Below are 17,151 nucleotides of genomic sequence, written 5' to 3' on the forward strand. Positions count from 1 at the left end.
GCAGGGCCAGAGGACAGCCAGAGTAACTGAAAGTGTCTAAGAATTCGTTTGACTGCCTGAAAGGACCCTTGGAAGGTACTCATGTGAAAGACTTGGGAAATTAGCTACAGTCATTTGTGTCCCTGAGGCCTCTTCAAACAACATATTATAGATCTACCAATCTGTAAGGCTGTGCCAACCCCAAGGCCCACCGGGATTTTAACTGGAGGCTCTGAATGTATATGACCAGTATCAGTGCTGGAATGTGCCCTGGGACACTTAGACAAGTCTTGGAGGTCAGGAAGGGGTGGCATGAATGGGGCCACAGGATCGATGTGTGGGGACTGGTTCTGTAAGATTAGAGCCTCTGATAGAGTTGATTCTAGCATCAATGCTACTCTGGGAGAAGAGATGTAGGCTCGATCTTCCAGAAAACCCTTTCCCCAAAGACTTATAGAATGAGAAAAAAACAACAACCTCCAAAGAGAGCATTCAACTGAGAAGAAAGGTTGGAGATTTGGGGAGCGTCACAGGTTGGAAAACAACCCCAACTTTTGAATGAATTCTGAACTCTGGGGCAGGAACATTGAAAGCGTCTCGGGGTTCAAGATAGAATCTCTCCAGTGTCAACCAGAGCTCTGCTGGATTCATTCTCAATTTAATGTCTAATTCTCCTCGGCTGGTTTGCGTAGGGGAAAATGCCCTCCCAATGTCCCTAGAGCACCCCTACACCCTTTTGGGGGAAGAACAAAGCAATCTAGCATGGCTTCCTTTTCGTCAGGGCTTGTATTTAAGACAGTTCTTTATTTTGTTGAAACCTGAGGGCAGCTGGACTTACTGGTTTCTTTCGGGCACCATCCTGCTCCTCCAGGGCAGCCTCTTGTCAGGCTTCCGAGCCTGGCTCTACCTTGGTTGTATGCTCGGGTGACACACAGCTTTTCGTGTGTAACATTTCTCCTGTATGTCAGTGCAAAGCAGACGTGCAGAATGATTTTCCTTCATCTGAAGCACTCAAAACCAGAGTATTTAAAACTCTACATTTCTTCAGATTGTGCAAGATTTGCAGATCCACAATGAGACATGTGGGTGAAGGAATTCAAGTCTAAACATGCACTCAATTAGCATTTCCCATGTACCTAATACACATAACCTACTGCTAATTTACATAATGTGTTCAATAATTTTGAAAATGAAACAAAGTTTTATGCTGTGATATTTTCCACTTGTGAATCATTTCAATACCCCAAAAGTTTTGGATTTTGAATTACATTTATTTATTTTGGGAAAACCGCTTATGTGCCACAGTACACACGGGGAGGTCACAGGACAACTTGTCAAAGTCACTTCTCTCCTTCTGCCATGAGGGTCCCACGGATCAGAATCTGGTGATCAGGCTTGGAGGTGGACGTCCTTTCCCACTGAGACATCTCACTGGCCCCCATTTAGCATCCTGGAATTTTGACGCACACTTAGCTCAATTTACAGGAAATAACTTGAATGGAAAGATCAATCTTTTTTCTCTATCAGACAAGGACAACAATGCAATTCACCGATCATCTTCCAGTCCTCTTGACCTTCTGTGACCTTGTGTGAGCTGACCAGCGTCATCCTCAGAACTCAGAACATCACTCCTGTTACTTTTTCTCCTCCTGCCTCACACTGATTGGAGAAGGGACAAGCGGGAACCATGCAGGCAATGGCTCCTGATGCCTAAGGAGAGCAGCAGGACAGAGGGGCTCAGCAGAACCAACGTACAGCTTGCCTCTCGGAGGCTGATGACAAAGACCTCAGCTTTTTAGCTCAGTCAAGGGCCAGCACCTAAAACGTGCTGCTCAGCTCAGAGGAGTCAGGGTAGGAAGCTGGCCTGCAAGCCTTCAAAGTGAGGAAAACCCTTGCATTTATCTCTATTACTTGAATGCCTTGCTACATTGCACTGTTTGAAACGTGTTTGTTTAGGGAACGGTTGTATATTTAATATTACCTTGAAATTACTACCTGTCTTCATCATCTTCTGCTGCTACTTTTTTTGAGAATGGGCCCGGGAATCTGAGGATGACATTGAATTCTAATCCAGGTGTACACCACCAGATTTTACTACTCCATCTTCTAGAACCAAAGCTCTTTCATGATGAGCCACGGTCTTTGAAAGGTACGAACTGGTGTTTTCTACAGCGGCATTTTACACCTAACACTTCAGTAGAGCAGAGTTTAAAATGCTAAGTCCTGCTCAGGAAATACATTAGAACTCTCACCCCAGCAACTCTGGGTCTTCAGGAAGGTGCTCTCCAGGGTAGAAGCGGAGGAGGAAGGGAAGGAGAAAGTATCAAGGGCCAGGAGATTTGAGCTATAAATACATATAAATACATATTTGGCATGCCAAAGCCAAAGTCAATGCTGAGGCAGCCACAGAATTCCAGGTACAGAGGCAGACCTCAGAACTTTCGGAGATTTTGTTCAGACATGCCCTTTTCATCTCTCCTCTCATCGCAACCAGCAATTAGACTCCCCAAGCCATTTCCAGCGAGAAAAGCTCAAGAGATACCACAGCTTAGAACCAACAGCAAATAAAGAAAAATAATGCCTTTGCCCACAGTTACAGTTCTAGATATCTGGAACAGGGCCAAGAGATGTGGGTGACCGGAATTACTTTTCAGTTGCTAGAGAAGATTTGGGGATATGGAAATACCATAACAAGGGCAGTCAAAACCGATAGGACAGGACACTAACTGACAGCCTGAGGTAGTCAGCCGAGGACCTGTAGTGACATCTGCAGCTTTGTCCAATGGGTTATGAAGCTAGAGCACCCTATTAGAGACAAAGTACACTAGTAGACAGGCTAATGATACTGTTTAGCATGGGGTTGTCTGTTCTTGTTCAAGAAATGAATATACATGCTCTAATGCATTTTATTCGGAAGGAGCAAATTACCCAAATGATGGTATTCTTGAGGCCTGACTTGGGTGTGATCGGGACACAGAAAATCTGAATGAACACATGACCTAGCAAACGAATCCATCTCAATCCTGTTTATTGAGTGCTTGTCACATGCAGGCTAAAGGGAGAGGACAGAATGATGTTTCAAAGCCCTGGCAGGTTATGGGGAGGTGGCTATGTAAAATTATAATGGAGCTAAAAAGTTCCGATCACTTAATGACATCACTGTAGTCAACGTGTCCTAGTACAATACATCACTCACATTTGCAGCGATGCCAGTGGGGACAGGCCCACTGTGACAGCAACCATGTAAATGTAGCTTGATATTGGTAGTAAGAGATTGTGCTATTGGTTATTTCTCTACTATAACATACTTTTAAAAAAGATTTATTTTTATTTATTTGTATGAGTGTTCGCCTCTCTCTCTCTCTCTGTGTGTGTGTGTGTGTGTGTGTGTGTGCTTTCACATACATGCGGTGTCCATGGAGACCAGAAGATCCCCCTGGAACTGTCAGTACAGAAAGTTGTATGCCATCACGATGGTTCATTTTTTAGCTGTTAGCATCTCTGGCGCTACCTAGCCAGCCTCCGGCTCCTACAGTCGCGCATGTGCTGCCAATATTCAGACAAGTATTTAGCCCAGGGGCCTATGACCGTACCTCACTACAGAACCTCTGCACATACACTGTGTGACCGTGTAAGTCCCGGTCCGCATGGGCCAAGGCCCCTATAAAACCAGGCTCCACCTATTCCTCCCTCGCTCTTCACTAGTTCCTTTTCTGAGGGAGGCCACCTATGAACCCCGCCTTTCACCCCCATAATAAGCTTACAGGTGGGTTATACATTGTGGTTTATTCTCGCTACCTCTAAACTACACTAGCCCTACAATATGCTTTTTTATCATTTGAAAAAGAAACAAACGTGGAATAACGGTGATAGCTCCTACAAAGAGCTTTTCTCTTGCAAAGAAAACAGCAGGAACTAGCTGGTTTTCATTTCAGTGCTCTGAAGCAGAAAGCAAATGTAACATTGTCTTTGTTTGATAACTGTAGGTTGAAAGGACCCTCGAGAGACAGTGCAGACCTTCCTGGATGAAGTTGGTCCTGGTGTATCCCCTGCATTTTCCCATCATTTGGACATTGCTGTTAGCATCATTTGACATTGATGGTCTAACAACACTGAGGGGCTCTGAAGGCTGGAGATCCAAGCAGGGGAAATAGTATTTTATATGGGGTAAGGGAACAGGCGGAGATGAGAAGGTTCGATCAGAATCCAAGCTCCACTGTCTGCCCCACAACCCTGACTGCGGCTCAGTATCCTTGCCACATAAGTGACCGCACCTCCCTTCCCTTCCTACTGAACAAGTCTTCCCTTCAGCGTCAGCCACTTCCCAAGGTTTCCCAGGACGTAGCCCCTCCGTCCCCCATCTTTGCCCACCCCAGAGCCTATTGCTGGAGAAAGAGAAAGCAGAGGTTGGGGCTGGACAAGAAGAGAGAACCTGGCTGTTCATTGGAATGAGCGAAGGACTTGCTTAAACACGGGGAGTCTGATCCAATAAGACTTCTAAAGTGGTCTTTATTTTCTGTCTTAAAACACGGGCAACTCTGATGGAGCTCAGGTTACCCCAGCAACCGCATCCCTCTTAGCTGCAAAGCTCCAGGGCCGAGCGCGGGTAGGCAGGTCCAGTCCTGTGCGGTCCCACCTTCTCACCTGGGCTGTGCTCCAAACCAGTGCCTTGGCTCTAACTCTGGCTCCATCCTGGATGTTGGAGAGTAGAGGATGAACAGCAATCTTGAGGAAGAAGAGGAAAGGAGAGAGAATTTAGGAGTGTGTTTGTTTGTTTGTTTGTTTGTTGAAGGGGGAAGTGCAGGGAAAGGAAACTTCTGAGTTAGCCAAAGGATCCATGACATTGGAAATCTGCCCAATGTCTTTATTTGTCCATATTATTGTTTTGCTTTGCTTTTTTATGTAGCAAATAAATTTTGAGCACGTTAATTGTGCTTGTCATGAAAAGTCCTAGGGAGACCATGAATCAGATAGAATTGTCTTCCATGATGCTCACAGTGTAAAGAAAAAGAAAACCTACAAACTAAAACAAGGCTAGGAAAAGTTCATACGCATTAGACATACAGAGTAGGGTTGACAGGAAGAGGGAAGGAGAAGTCAGGAGGAGCCATTTTGAAAGGGACTTGAAAGCTAAGTTTGTTCGCAGCAGAAAAGCATAGAAGTGAGAAAGGCCAATGAGCAAAGTCTCACGAAGGTGATGAAAGGTCACCACCATGTCTCAGACCTGAGCAGATCAGATGAGACCTGTGCATACCTAAATAGAAGTTGTAGCACCATGAAAATGTACTCATGTTTAGCTAACCTCCGGCCCAGGCTCGCATGTTTCCACTGACTTAGCGTGCCATGTTCAGAGTTCCTGACTACTTCAGTATTTCCATTTCTGAGTCTGCTTTAGTAACTGATGGTCATTGTGTTATATGCCTGAGTTCCGGCCTGGAACACTCTAGCGTGGAGGAACAATTGCCTGCTGCTTTGGAGGCTCTTCTTTACTCTCCTTAGAGGCTAGTGATACTGTTGGCATTTTACAGAGGAAGAGGCCTGGAAACCCTTGGAGACCTCTGCTAGCGTACGAAGGAAGCGCCCAGTGGTAGCTGGTATGTTGCTGACTGGATGGAGAGATGCCTTCGTAGTTTGTAAAGCTTGCTTCTGAATGAACATTTCTAGAAGACTGGACTTTGGTTTAGTGAAATGGGTCGGGTAGAATCATTCTTAATGTGCACAGCACGCACTAAGCTGGCAGCTCATAAGAAACAGAAAGATGTAGAAGAGAGAGGAGGGCCATGGACATGGAAGCTTTGCTTTTCTTGAGTAAGTGCAATTTTTGCCGCCCTTGTCTCCCATGGTTAACAGGTTCTACAGCCTTCCAACACTGGCTCGAGCTAGCGGCTCTCCAAGGCTTTAGAAATTAATAGATACCATTTCAAAAGCACAGTTTCAGGTTTGGAGAGAATCCCCACTGATACCCTGTGAACTTCTGCTATTTTTTTTTATCAATTTGGTACATTGGCTACAATTAGAGACCCCCTACTGATATGGTCTTTTTTAAAAAAAATATTTGTTTAGCTAGGTGTGGTAGTGTATGCTTTTATCCCAGAATTTAGGAGGAAGAAGCAGGTGAATCTCTGAGTTTGAGGCCAACCTGGTCTACATAACAGCCAGGGCTACACAGAGAAATCCTGTCTAGAAAAACAAACAAAAAATATGTATTTAGTCTTTAAAAAATATTTCTTATTTTATGTGTATGTGTGTTTTGCCTGCATATGTGTCTGTGAACCACATTAGTGCCTGGTGCCCACAGAGGTCAAAGGTGGGTATCAGATGCCACTGAACTGTAGTTAGAGACTGTAGTTAGAGATCGTTATGAGACACAGTATGTGTACTGGGAGTGGAACCCAGGTCACCTAGAAAAGCAGCCAGTGCACTTTACTTCTAAGCCATGTTTCCAGCCCTGGGTGAAATGTTCTTATTAGTTATACACGAGCATATTCTGATTTCCCTTGTGTTTTTTTTTTACTGCATGTTCTTTTTCTGCCCTGACACGCCATGTCATACTTGACTGTCATGTCTTCTTAGGCTCCTCTCTGCCTTACTGTTGGGGGAGACTGCTCATTTGTTCCTGGCCGCCCAGACCTGAAATGATCACACAGAAGCTGCATTAGTTAAATCACTGCTTGGCCAATCACTTAAGCGTATTGCTAGCTAGCTCTTATATCCTAAACTAACCCATCTCCATTAATCTGTGCATCACCACGAGGTCATGGCCTACCAGCAAAGTTTCGGCAGGCTCCAGTGGAGAAGTCCATTTCCTGTGGTGGTTACCTGGCTTCTCTCTGACGCAGCCTACTCTCTCTATATGTATCTTTGGCCAAAAGCAGCTTCTTTATTAACCAGTGGTATACAGAGGGGAATCCCACAGCTCCGTCCCTTGCAGCCCTGGGTAGTACTGCTCTCTTTCACTCACATACATTGTATGACATCTGTTTCTTGGAATTGGTCTAATATGTCTCTCATAATTAGACAGAATTTTAGAAGGAAGAGCACAAAATAAATGTCTTTTTTTTAAAAAAAAGTCTAGTTCTCTTATTTGTTTATAAACATCTGTTAAGTAAGAATTCATAGGGCTAACAGGGTATCAGTGAGGATTCTGAATACTGAGTGCTCTCTAAACCTAAAACTATTCTTTGAAAGTGACACCAATTAGTTTAAGGCATAGTTGACACTGAATTACCGGCTCTTTGATGCACACCCTTCCTGCTCTCTGTACGTGAGGCCCACCTATCATTAATAAAGCAAGATCGTCACCTCGGGGGGCCTTTCCCTGCCTGCTGCTAAGCCCATCCCCAGCAGCAATGGGGAAGGATGGACCCTTTGACCACAGACAAAGGCTTGGGACCAGAGGAAGGGAGGGGTCTTGTAGAACTCCACAATGAAATTATAGCTAATAAGTTTTAGAAATGTGTTAAAACAACCACATTTGTGGGCTAGGCAGATGGTACAATAAGACAATTTGTTTGCCAACATGAGGACCTGCTTGGCATTTGACCTATGTCAGGGACCTATGATCTCATGCATTTCATTTACTTCTCTGCTAAATCAAGACCAGAGGATAGATATAGCACCTGCAGCTCAACATAACCAGAACAGACTTCTCAACACTGCATATTTCTCCCTCAAACTCTCAATTAGTCAGTCTTTCTTAAGAGATACTATTTATTTGTCATGGAAACATTCACCTAGAATTCCTTTATTTTTGTTTTTATATCGTCTGTGCACCTCAAATAAAAATAAATTTAAGTGTTAAATGTAAAGGCAATTTGGTTTTTGAAGAGTCATGTCTTATTTGCTTTGTCGTCGTTGTTCTTTGCACTGAGCTTTAAAAAAAAGTCCAAAGTGATACATATGGACCAATCACGGTGATTCTAATTACAGGATTGTCACTGGTATTTTTACTCCCCCCCCCCATGTATTTGTGTAACGCAATGCTTGAACAAATCTTAGAGACATTGTGTGACATTTTTAAAGAGGAAATAAAAAGCATGGGAAAGATGGGAGTAATTTCTCAAATCTGTTAGAGCCCTGGGGAAGGTGATGTCAGAGGAAGAGGAAGAAGGCCCATTTCTTTGAAATAAAAGAATGAGAAGATAATTATAGAGATTAAAAAAACATAGCTGGGGCTTCACTCCAGATGTTCAGATGGCCTCCATCATTTCAGAAGGAACAAGATAAAAATCATTTCCAGTGTACATTCTTTTATAAGGAATATCACAAAGCACATGGGATTCAGGTTCTGAAGCAATTAAATGTTTTGATCTGAGTGCTGACTTGACATGGTGGTGGGGTAACGTCATTATTGCCAACATAGATAATTGTAGATCATAATGTCGCTAGATGACGCGTGAGGAGTGAAGCCAGGAGTCCACACGAGGCAAAGAGGGGCAAACAGTAACGACAGCGGCAGTAACAACAGTGGCGAAGGCTGTGGTGGCATCGCCTATGTGCCCAGCTGCAGACACACGCTTCCCAGGCACTTCTGATGTGGCGTTCTGCTCTTACTACTGTTTCCCTTCGAATTTGCTCTTGTGTGTTTGGTTTTTGAGACAAGGTCTCGCTGTGTAGCTCTGGTGAGTCTCAGGCTGCCATGTTAACCAAGATGGCCTTAAACTGACAATAATCCTCCTGGCTATGCCTCCCCAGTGCTGAGATGACAGGAATTTGTTACCACGGCCCACTCTGCCTGATATTTTTAAAGCTACAACTTCTAAAGTTTACAGAAATCCCAACAGTCACATCACTGGGGAAAAGCATGGGGTCCAGTCAAGCTCGCATGGCAAAGGTAGATGAGTCTTTGATTTCTAAATCAGAAGCTGTCTTTCCAATGGAGAGCTACCTCGTCACAATTCAACCACTTTGCTGAGATCCTTGTTTGTGTAAGCAGAGTCAAAGAATTCACCAAAGTGTCCTCCAAGTGTCCTCTGCAGAATGAAAAGTGAGTTTCCTCTATCTTACTTCTTGCATCTTAGGTTACTTTCATTTTTGCAAACTCAATTTCTTCCTAAATCGTTGGAATGGCACCGTTAGCCCAGCCTAGACAAAGTATCCATCCTTATCGCCTCTTGCTTGGTAATGTGACCCCGGGATGTGGATCCAAGACCTCACTCTCAGTGCTGACACACATTCTCTTTGCCCTTGGTCAGTCTGTCTGCTCCTGTGTCCCTAAATGTATAAAACCAGTAGTGGGAACTTCATTCCAGCATCCCAAGGACTATTACGTTTACGCTTTAAATATTAAAAAAGCCCCTGACAGAACATCAAATAAAAGGGTCAAGTGGGTCGGTGACATGGCTCAGCCTAGAAAGGTTCCTACCACCAAGTCTGATGGTCAACCTGATTTTGATCCCCAGGACTGACTCACTTGGTAGAAGGAGAAAAACAACTTCTGCAAATTGTCCACTGACACACACACACACACACACACACACACACACACACACACACACACTATGGTACACTCATGCACACACAAATGAATAAATAAATAGATGTAAACAGATTCCTTTTAAAAAGAAGTGTGAAGTACAAATAATTTTTATTGTTTACACCAGGTCTTGTCTCTACAAGATAATATAATGAATTGTAAATCTCTTCCCCCAGGCAAGGCCCCCAACTGAAATCTCTTCCCCCAGACAAGGCCCCCAACTGACTGACACCAGGCTTCAACTTGCCCTTCTCTAGCATGAGAGTCCTGGGAAAATTCCAGTTTCTCAAGATCCATTGTTTCAATGGATGAATTCAATGGATGTTTCAGTAGAGTCTGATGGCAAAGGGAGGACCATAGGTTTCTCTGTAGCATTTTCACCCTTGCCAGGACGGCCCTGGTTAGGTGACTTAAGCGGGAGAAATGGATTATTTGACAGTTCAAGACCAGAGAGACTTCTCAGAGACTTTTCTTCTCAGCTTGTAGATCACCATCTTACCTCGCTCTACTTCCTCCGTTCATGTGCATCGTGTGTGTCTCCTCCTCTTCCTACGACGACATTTCCAGTGCATTTAGAGTCCACTTCTTTGGGTCCTTGCTTCTTTAAAGGCTATTGTTGTGTACCAATTTCCCCTGGACAGAAACATTCCTTCATGGAAGAAGGACGTTCTTAAGACTCCAGAAGTACCCAAAGTGTGTAAGATTTGGGAAACCAAGAAAGTCACATGATTGGGTAAATAGTTGCTGATGAAAAGGCTACAGCTTTCTGGTGATGCATCTTGGTTTGTCATCATTGATGCTGACGAGGGCTCTTCAGTGGTCCAGGAGCTATGTCTGATTCACCCATACCTGAAAGTAACCCCTCGTCCATGCTTCTGTAAGAAACTCTAATAAACTCACTGTTTCACCAGCACTAGAGTGGGATTATTTCTGTGGTTTGTTGCAGATGCCCCATTTCTGGTGAATAGATGCTTGTTCACATATCTGGGGTGCCCAAAGACTTACCCAATAGCAATTTCTAAGCATAGCTGTATTTTAAAGAAGGAAAGGGGAAAGCATGTCCCAGAATGGGAATTAGCTTTTGAACTCAATGAAAATCAGAGAAGTGATGGGTCTTGAAGCTTGCAACCCTTTATAAGACATTTCCATGGCCTCTGGCTCCCTCACATTTGTAGCATGGGGATTTTTTTTTCTACGCTATTTTTGTTTGATTAAGCCCAAGTGGGGAAGGGCTTCCAATCTTTCTCTGCAAAGTGGCTTCTTTTATATATTGATTGCTTTAAATTTATTTATTTTGGTTTGTCAAGACAGGGTTGTCCCTGTGTAGCCCTGGCTGTTCTCACTCTGTAGACCAGGCTGGCCTCAAACTCAGAGATCCTCCTGCTTCTGCCTCCCGAGTGCTAGGAGTAAAGATGTGTGGCATCACTGCCCAGCTAATTTTATTTATTGTTAATGTGTGTACATGCATCTGTGCATGTGCTCATGCCATGGTACATGTGCGGAGTTCAAGGGGCAACTTTGTGGAGTTGGTTCTCTTCTGCCTCTGTACGGATTTATATGGGCATTGAACCTAGATTGTGAGGCCTGGGTAGCAAACACCTTATCCACTGAGTCATCTCGTCAGCTCCTATATTAATCTTTTGTGGGGAGTGGCTTGGGATGGGGGTCTCACTGTGTAGCCCTGGTAGGTCTGGAACTTGCTTTGTAGACCGGATTGGACTTGACTTTGCAAGATTCTTGTTTCTTCCTCCCAAGTGCTGGGCTAAAGGGGTGGGTAACACCATGACTCTCTACATATTAACACTGATGTGGCTTTTGCCAGTCCTCACTCTCCTGCCACAATAGGTTATATTTCCCAGATTGAATTCTTCGTCTTTAATTTAAACAACACATTCCTTTCTTTCCTCATGTCTCCCACTAGAGTAGTTTTTATTGTTTTAAAATCTTAGACAAGTTGGGAATCCTTTCTACACCCCCTTTTTGCTCAGGCAGTTCTTCTTAGTTCAGTTCTGGATTTGATATTTTCGTTTCATCCCCTTTGATTCCACAAAGCCCAGCTAGAAAGCTCACGAGAGAAAAGGAAACCTACAATATTCTACATATTTTCTTACAGTCTCTGTTGCTTTCTTCTTTCCTGATATTCTAATATTTCTCCTTTTTTCAATTTGAAATGATTTTTAAAAATTCTTTGTATGTGTGGGAAGTATGGACACATGAGTGCAGTTACCCATAGAGCCCAAAGAGGGCCTCAGGTTTCCTGTAGCTGGAGTTCCAGCTGTTGTGAATCGCCTGATATAAGTGCTGGGAACCGAACTGCGATCCTCTGGAGAAGCGGCACTCTTACCTGATGGGCCAACTCTCCAGCCTCCATACTGTTGTTTCTAGTCATTGCTTGTCGTGGGCTTGGGAGAGGCTCATCAGTGACATGCCTGACTTGCAGACGTGAGTGCCTGGTGTGCAATACCAACTGGGACAGCATCGGATTCTGTAACCCAGCACTGGGGTGGAGGAAGAAAGCCAGATCCTTGGACTCCATGCAGGGAGGAGGCAGTTGAGAAAGACCTGATTTAGACCTCTGGCCCCACACACTTACATCTGCACGTTCACACACCCACACTAGCAAGTACATACAGTGCGCACATGCGCGCGCACACACACACACATACACATGCACACACACATGATATCCTCCAGCCATTCTTTAGAGTAGCCCTGCTGGGTCTGTATTTTCTTGGCTTCTTTCATCTGATAATGACTTGAATTCTTATTTTATTCTTGAGGTATATTTTTGTTTGGTGAAAAATTCTGGGTTATTTTCTTTTAAGGCTTAAAAAAAGGTAATTCCTAGCTGCTTTGTGTCCACTGTGGTTTCTAGTGAGCAATGTTCTTTCATTCATTCTTCTTCCCTGTGCACTGCAAGGGAGGGAAGAGGTTAGGGGGTATCTCTCTTGATGACTCCATTTTCTTTTCTTAGGTTTTCAGAAATTCAACATTGTAAGAGTATGAATTTCCCTGGTTTTTAATCTTGCTGAGTTTTCTGCAATTTTTGAACCTTGTCTTTTACAAAATTTAGGGCAGTTCTCAGCAGCTGTTTTCTGAACACGCCTCAGCCTTTCTCCCTTTCTCCAATCCATGCTGTTTTTCAATAACGCAAATGTATTGTGTTTCGGCTCAGCATCCCCGTTCTCCCAGCCGTTTCCCCATGCATTTTCCACCTTATTGTCCAGATTCTATCCCCTCTATTGATCAAACTTGACTCTTACTGATTCTCTCCGCTGTTCTGTTCATTCTGCTATAGAGAGAATGATACCCAGTGAGTTTTTAAATTGAAACGATGTAGTTTCCACTTCTAAAGTTCTCTTTCCTTCTTTTTGCCTTATTTTCTCCTTTTCAGGAGCTTAAAATTTGTTTCTGTAATTATTGAAGCAGTTTGACAATGGCTGCTGCAAGCTCCTTGTTACATAGCCCTGACACCTGATGTTTGTTGATGCTCTTTTTTTTAACCTAGCACCTGTGTGGGTGACATTTGCTGTTGGTGTAGCATCTGTGTTCGGTGATGTCTGCTGATTTTTTCTTATTTTCAGTTTGACAATTCTTGGTTGTTTTCTGAACTCTTTGGACTTTATGACCTAGATTTTTTTTTAGATTAAATAATTCAACTTATTTGTTTATTTTGTGTGTAGAGCATTTTGCCAGCATGTGTGTATGTATGCTATGTTCATGCAGTGCCCAGGGAGGACAGAAGAGAGCATAGAGCACCCTGAATCTGGAGTGGTAGATGGCTGTGAGCCACCATCTGGGTGCTAAGAACTGAATCTGGCTCTGGAAGAGTTCCCAGTGCTCTTAACCTCTGGGCGAGCCTCTCTGTCTATTCTTGCAGAAATGACATGGTGCTGTAATTACAGACGTTTTCTGGATAGATTTAATGCATTCCCTTTCTAACTGTACAGAAAGAGGGTACAGAAATAAGGACAGAAACAGGGTGTAGTGAGCCTTTGGAACTGGAGAGCAGGTGGTGACAGCTGTAGCAGGCCAGAGAGAAACAAAACTGAGGCCGTTCCACTTGTAGCGCTCACAACAAGGAAACGAAGGCGCTGCTGCCAGCTCAGACACCACAGCAGTAGATGCCTCTCAGGTCAGGGCGGGTTAAAAACAGGAGAGTTGACTGAACATTTAAGGATCCAGATGAGCTTCTCCGTTCCCTCCTCATCCCAGGCAGATGAGAGCTCTTCTCTCCAGAGTCCCTGCACACAGCTTTGATAAAGCCCCTGATGAGAGCACTTAAGAGAACAAGGGTTTGTTTTGGCGTCCAGTTCAAGAGTCCAGTCCATGTGGCAGGGAAGCCTGAAGCAACCACTCCCACTGCATCCGCAGTCAGGAAGCAGAGAGAGATGAGGATGCCAGTGCCCAGCTAACTGTCTCCACTTTATGTGGCCCAGAGCCTGCATCCCATATGCATGTGTACCACATTCCCTTTATCCATTCATCAGCTGATGGGCACTTGCACCGATTCCATTTTTATTGCTCGGCTGGCATGAAAAAATGACCCAATAAACATGGAGTTTCGTGTTAATTCAGTGTGCTGACTTCATTTCCTTTGAATGTATGACCAGTAATGAAATTGCTGGATCACAAGACAGCTCCATCTGCAGTCTGATGAGCAACCTCTGCTTTCCATAATGGCTCTACACATTTACACAAGTGTGTAAGTGAGTTCTCGTTTCCCCACAAAAGGATACCAGCAAGGACATCTTTCGGATAATAGCCACGCTAACTGGAGTGAGATGACATCTCATCACAGTCTGAATTCCCATTTCCCTGACAACTGGTGGCACTGAATATTTTTTCATAATCTGTTTTAGGATAAAAGCATGGGTCAGAGATATATCCCAAAAGAGGGTTAAATGTTGCTAATGCCCAAGCATCAGGCGTTGGGAGAAGAGAAGCATGGAGCAGGCAAAAATTAAAATTCAGTTCAAGTGTAGGCTTAGCGTACTCAGTGAAACTGCTTAAGTCATCCGTAATGAAAAACTTGGCGTGGCTTAGAGGTCCCCATGTCAGCGACAAACGCTAAAATGAAGTGCAGTGGTGCTTACCAAATACTCGAGAAACTGTGACCCAATGGCTTTATTCCCAGACATTCTGTTTGCAACTATAAAAGCAGAAATGGGTATTGCTTGATTTATGTAAGAATTCAAGAAATGAAGATTACAAGCCCTTGAAGATGGTCCCACCAGCTCATCATCATAATGAAGTTCGCATAGTTAAGAGACTGTCAGCAACCAGCTGGTCCATTTAGTTGGTAAAATGAGGGCAAATCGTGAGGATGATGGTCTGCAGCACACAGTGCAATAAATCAGGGGAAGCTGTAAGTAAAGGCAAAGCTGGAGGCAAGGAATGAAGCTAAAAACAGGCCAACTGCCATCTTGTCAGATGGTTGGACTGGGACAAAGTGAGCATGCAAGTGTGGAAGAACCACAGTCAACTGAAGTGACTGGGGAAGGCTGGGAGGTAAGGAGAGAGCGAGGAGAAACGGGTTCGCTTCGCCGTTACGGCTTCAGACCTGTCAACAGAGACTGCTCTTTTGTTTCCCGGCCACCCAGACCTGAACAATCACACAGAAACTATATTAATTTCACCACTGTTTGGCCCATAGCTTAGGCGTATTCCTAGCTAGCCCTAACATCTTAAATTAACCCACTTCTATTATTTTATATTTTACCACGAGGCTCATAGTTTGTTACCTCTTGCTTGTTGAGCTGCTACACAGTGTCTGCCTGACTTCATCTTCTTTCTCCCAGCATTCAGTTTAGTTTTTCTGCCTAGCTCTATTCTGCCCTGCCATAGGCCAAAGCAGCTTCTTTATTGACCAATGGTAATAAAACATATTCATAGCATACAGAGGGGAATCCCACATCACAGACCAATTTTCTAAAACTCATTCAGCAAAGAAGCCATAGAACAAATTGGATATTAGTAAATCTACTTGGGGAACTAGCTTTGGGAAATATACTGCTTTGATGAATTAACTTGCTTCTGTTTGAGTATGAAGTCAATAGGCACTGCATTAGATGATTAAATATTAGCCAAGCATGGTGTTGCACACCTTTAATTCCAGCATGTGAGAAGCAGAGGCTGCTGGGTCTCTGTGAACTCCAGGACAGCCAGGGCTGGTATATAGAGAAACCTGTTTCAAAAAGAAGCAAAAGAAAATTCAACATTTTAACTTTTCATGCTGGACATTTATTATTGGCTACTATTTAGACAGGGACTCATTTTGGGGCCCAGGTTATAGATGTGCACTACATTACCAGGCCTCAATTTATCTTTATTATGAATCATGGTATAGAGATAACTACTAAGGCAAAGACTTCTCTTTCCAAGCAAGCAGTCCAAAGCAGTTTATACAAATTTAAAAAAAAAAAAATCCAGGGCCGGGCGGTGGTGGCGCACGCCTTTAATCCCAGCACTCGGGAGGCAGAGGCAGGCAGATCTCTGTGAGTTCGAGGCCAGCCTGGTCTACAAGAGTTAGTTCCAGGACAGGCACCAAAAACTACAGAGAAACCCTGTCTCAAAAAATCAAAAAAAAAAAAAAAGAAAAGAAAAAAAATCCAACTGTAAAGTTTTTAAACAATAAAACAGAAGGCACGACAAGATGTAGATGAAGCTAACTTCCAGAAATGCTACCATGTATCAGAGAGTAAAGTTTAAAACCATTCTTTTTTTTTTTTTGAAAAAAAAAAAAAAAGTTCTCCACCGACTCTGGGCTGACAAATGGGGACCTGCATAGGACAGAACTCGGCCCCCTGAGTACAGGTGACAATGGTGTGGTTTGGGCAGTATGTGGAGCCACTGGCAGGCAGGAGGACCAGGATCTAACGCTAATGCACAAACTGACTTTGTGGAGCCATTCTCTATGGAGAGATACCTTGCTCAGCCTAGTCACAGGGGTTTGGTGGGAGGCCTTGGTCCTGCCTCAACAAGGTGATGGGACAGACTTAGTTGACTCCCTTGGGGAGGCTTTACCCTCTCTGAGGAGACAATGGGGGGTGGGATGGGGGTAGCAGGGCAGGAGGAGAGGAGACAGGGGAACTGGGATTGGCAAGTAAACAATTAATTAAAAAAAAGAATATAAACTGTCAAAAATCCTTGCTTAACTGAAACTTTGGGAGGGATTAGGAGGTAGAGTCTGTCGAGCACTGAGAACAGCAGCGGCCTCGTAGGAAAAGCCCAGTGAACTGACAGACGCAAGACCCTCCTAACCAGCTCGCCTCGGAAAGCTGGAAATCAAAGCTACGCTGACCAAATTAAAGAAAGTCGGTGCTGGACCTCAGTCCAGAGAAAACAGACCTGAGCAAAGGGGCTTTAAATGAAGCAGAGGACACGCCACAACGGCAACTCCTACAGCAGCGTCGATAGCGTTCAGAAGAAAAGAAACCGCGAGGAAAGGAGAGCTCGGCAGGGACACACCAGGTCAAGACGATGTAGGGCAATGCCATCAAATTTTAACAAAACAGAACTCCAATGTTATTTAAACTGTTTCAGAACAAGAAAAATATTCAGTTGTTTTTTGTAAATTAGCATAAAATTGTTTTAAAATCCAACAAAGTTTTTTTTTTCAAGAAGCAAGAAAGACAAATACAGACCAAACTCACTTAAGGGAGCAAACACAAAAGTCACCTATAAAACCCCGGCCA

The sequence above is a fragment of the Myodes glareolus genome, chromosome 22, assembly GCF_982192425.1.
Source record: "Myodes glareolus chromosome 22, mMyoGla1.1, whole genome shotgun sequence".
NCBI classification, from domain to species: Eukaryota; Metazoa; Chordata; class Mammalia; order Rodentia; family Cricetidae; genus Myodes; species Myodes glareolus.